This window comes from Triticum dicoccoides, chromosome 3B, assembly GCF_002162155.2.
Source record: "Triticum dicoccoides isolate Atlit2015 ecotype Zavitan chromosome 3B, WEW_v2.0, whole genome shotgun sequence".
Taxonomy (NCBI): Eukaryota; Viridiplantae; Streptophyta; class Magnoliopsida; order Poales; family Poaceae; genus Triticum; species Triticum dicoccoides.
The window spans coordinates 848,245,515-848,249,508 of record NC_041385.1 but is presented as its reverse complement, the minus strand read 5'-3'; the positions used below and the strand labels follow the sequence as shown (position 1 = coordinate 848,249,508).

The following is a 3,994-nucleotide window of genomic DNA, read 5'->3' as shown; positions in this document are numbered from 1 at the left end:
TATCAAACTATCTGTCACCACTATTTACATCACTTGCAGAGAATACCTTGCTGAAAACCACTTATTGATTCATTTTGCTCGTTGTTGAGTTCGACACTCTTACTTATCGAAAGGACTATGATTGATCCCCTATACTTGTGGGTCTTCAACAACCCATGCTACTGACCTATGCTGGGGGCATGGTGGGGAGCACTTAGTAGTAGCGCTGTTTCTCTGTGCCCGCGCTGCTACTATTCTCTACCGATAGCGCGCTGTTTTTATCCGTGCGACTACTAAGTAGCAGTAGCGCTGCATCACTATTAAGTGGTTGCCTATAGGGGTTTTCCTAGCAGTGCTACCTCCGCCACTGCCTCCTACATGCCACAACGCAAAGGAGCTGTGGATATCGCACATGCTTCCTTAGGTTCAGGCGATATTCAAGTCGCTTCCTCCCAACGAGATGCTATAGGAGCTGAGCCAGGTGTTTACTGACATTGAGACCCACAGGACAAAGCGAGCATCAGCCACATGGCACATGACTTCTATTACTGGCATCTGCTGTCCATGGCGCAATACTTATAATTTGTTAGTTAGTGGCGTTGCATGCCAAACGCCACAGATGAGAGATATGCAGGTGGCGTTGGGTGTGGATGTTAGTACTACTAGCGGCAACGGCATCTACTGCCACTAAATACATTTTTTGAACGCCGCTAGTAGGCATTTATGCACTCGAATCTTACTAGTTTGCCTCGCATGCTACTAAGTTGTATAGTTTCTTGTTGAGTTATTCTTCCATTCGCCAATATCCTTTTGATTTTAACAATCTATTTCTCTGGTCTTCTATCTGTTTTGTAGAAATTGCTAAAATTATTCAATTCACATTCACCCCCTCTGGTCAATATCTTTTTTCAGGACATTGCTCTGGTCGATATCTGATCGTACAAGTTTCTACCACTAAACATACTCACCGACTAGAGAAATATATACTACTTCCTTGTGTTCTGGGCCCATCAGAAACGGGACTGCCGGTATAGTTAGGTCGATTCATTCATGTTGTATAATGTTGTTTTTTTTAACTTATAAATCACGAGGCCATGCAAACCTAAAATTACCAGATCAATATCGCACATGACAAAATCGAATAGAACACCTAAATTTGGCAATCGTTATGTATTCTTAGATGCATGTCACAGGAAGATTTTATTATTGGATCACATCATTTGTCCATTTTTCGACATGATTGTTCAGTGCATCTCTACCAACAGACAGATACGGCACCTACAATGCCAAGAGTATGGGACGGGGTTGATACACCATGAGGCTGTGAGTTCCGCTCGAAACAAAACTTTGCAGGTCTCCTGGCATTTTAACAGATTGCACTCACGGCCGATAGAAGCAGTTAGATCCTTGCATGTTGTTCTTTGCGGGTGAACTAGATCCTTGCATTTATCTGTAAAGAAAAATCCACACCATAAAAAGAAGTCCAAGTTGGGAAAAATATGAAAATATTCATGATGTTTAAGTGACAATATTATCCTACTTTGGTTGATAGGATTACAGAAACATATATAGGGATGGGAAGATCGATTTCTTACCAATATGAATGGAATTTCCTAGGTGCACAAGCACCATAAGGCAAAGAAGAATAGCTTTCCCTTCCATAAGAGAAGACACAAACTTCTTACTCCTGACTCGGTTTGGGCGTCTAGAATCATTGTATCTTTATTTATAGACTAATGGCTAGAGAATATTTACTCCCATCTCGCTCAAAATGAGATCACAAAGATTTGGCCGTCTCACTATACTTAATTTGTAAAATATGGTTCTATCTATAAGATGGTATCCATTTCATGGATGTTATCTTTCCATCTATGCAAATATAAATTTAGAAGATATTCTTAAGTGTGTGCCATTAAATGCGATATCATCTCAAATCTAGTATTAAATACCATATCACTTGAGTACTAGCACATTGGACATGGTATAGAGTACAGCTAACCATCACCTGCCAGTTCTACACAGAAAAAGAACTAGCTGTGTACACAAATGATGTCACGGAAAACCTGTAGGTATTAGTGTAGCATGTTTACACTGGGAAATCATGAACTGAAGGAACGGATAGTTATAGGTGAAAGGAATATTTCAACCCAGTTTTTGGGTTGTAGTTTTGTAGACTTGCAGTCATGCAGTTAACATTGCAATTATGCACCGAAAGAAAAAAAATTAAAGACCCTCTAGACGAATCGGTCCAACTCAAGCGGTAGTCTATCTGAATTCTTCAAGGATGGTTGGATATTCTGCCGAAATATGGCAAAAGTAATATAGAACGAAATTGACGCATGGTAGGCAGATCATTCATTGATCCATCTATTGTCGTTGATTCCCACCCCTTGTGTCTAGTAGACTATGATCAGCCACCGACACCGAGGTTGTTTGGATGTCTTACGATTGTGCAGTTTCAGTTTAGTCTTTTTTTTGAGAGAGAGAAAGTTTTAGTTTAGCCATCTTCATCGGTAGAACAGAGCAGAGCTCTTGGGCATGGTTGGATGTGGCACTCTTGGGCTTGGGCACGGTTTCATTGTCCCATCCGATGAGCTCAATGGTGCCCTCCCGGGAGCAGGAATAACGGCCTTGGTCACGAAAGGCGATCCTGTAGAGGATGCCTTTGTCTGCAGGAGGCTGTCAGCAACAACCGGTGGGAGCGCCACGTCAAAGCCAGCCCATGATCCCATCCCGAGGTGATATGCGAAATCCATTTTTTTGCTTGCATCTGTACTGTGTTTAAAAAAAATTCCAGAACGGGCCGGGTGCCTAACTCTATCAGGTCAGGTGGAAAATGGACGGTAAATAGGGTGTGCATAGTACTACACTGTAGGTTCTTTCTACCGGATTCAGTTCAGGGCCTATTAAGAAGATGAGGAAACAATCCATGAATGCAGAAATGTTGAGCGTGCCAACCAGAAAGCAGAGTGGACAGACAGACACATGGTCATCTCTAATGTATAATACCTAAATAGTACATCTTCACTATGTTATTTCTCTTGACATGCATTCTATCCACCTCAGCAGCCCTGCCACATTATTGTTCAGTTACCGAGTTACTGGAGAGGCCGGCCACAAGTTGCCACATCAACCCTACTAGAGAAAAAATTCTTTAAAGGCCCGGTTCCCGCGTACATCCTCAGTTCGCTTCCCCTTCTGCCATCAGTAACGGACAAGTCACCCTAATCAAAATAGAAAATCCACCAGCAGCATGTATCCATTAGCCCGACCCTCCTCGATCAAGAGTGATCCAGCGAGCGCAGCAACGCTGCCATGCTAGACTAGTCAACTACCCCTGCCGAGTGATGCACCGACATCATCGACGGTACCCTGTGTCGCATTCGGTTCTACCACAGGAATCGACCAACAATCTCGGTAATGCCGCCCTGACCCCATCGATAGTACCACGTGTCCCCATTGATTCCGCCACATGTGACCTTGGCGAGCCACTCCGCCGCCCACTGCATGAGATGACCTCAGGCGACCCCTAGTGCTAATTGTGCATTCGCTCTTCCGCCGACTAGTGTAGCCTTTCAGCTAAAGGACTCTCCGCGGGCTTTCTGGCGATTGGTAGAGGTCTCTGTAGACCAGATCTGCTAACAACCCAATGTGTGGAAAAGAGTATTTTCTGTTTTCAATCCTGTCTATCCAACCCAATGTGTGGAATGGAGGTTTTGAGGCTATCCATATAGATGAGCTCGCGCTCTCGCGACTCTCCCTCCCCATGAAACCCTTGCCGTCGCCACCTCCCTAGCCTGTCTCCGGCTAGATCCGGCGGCCCTCGCTGGCTTGCGGATCGGATCCGGCCCCCCTTCCCCCGCCCTTCCTTCCCCTTCCCTCTTTTTGTCCTCGCGCTGCCTCTCGGACAGGCCACTGGGGTGGCTCCCTTGCCTCCGCCCTCGACCTCTCTTCCCTCCTCCTCTTCCTTACTATCGCAGGCGGCAGGATCTGCTCTTCCCGCGCACGTCCTCCC

General features: G+C 45.2%; 1 long non-coding RNA gene across 1 annotated transcript; it reads right to left on the bottom strand.

Annotated features, from left to right (window-relative positions):
• Nucleotides 1-1,121: 1,121 nt before the first annotated feature.
• LOC119282653 lies at nucleotides 1,122-1,671 on the bottom strand. Its single transcript, XR_005138820.1, has 2 exons — nucleotides 1,575-1,671; nucleotides 1,122-1,429 (listed from the first exon to the last, which is right to left on the bottom strand). It is a non-coding gene; the product is annotated as an uncharacterized LOC119282653 (long non-coding RNA).
• Nucleotides 1,672-3,994: the final 2,323 nt, after the last annotated feature.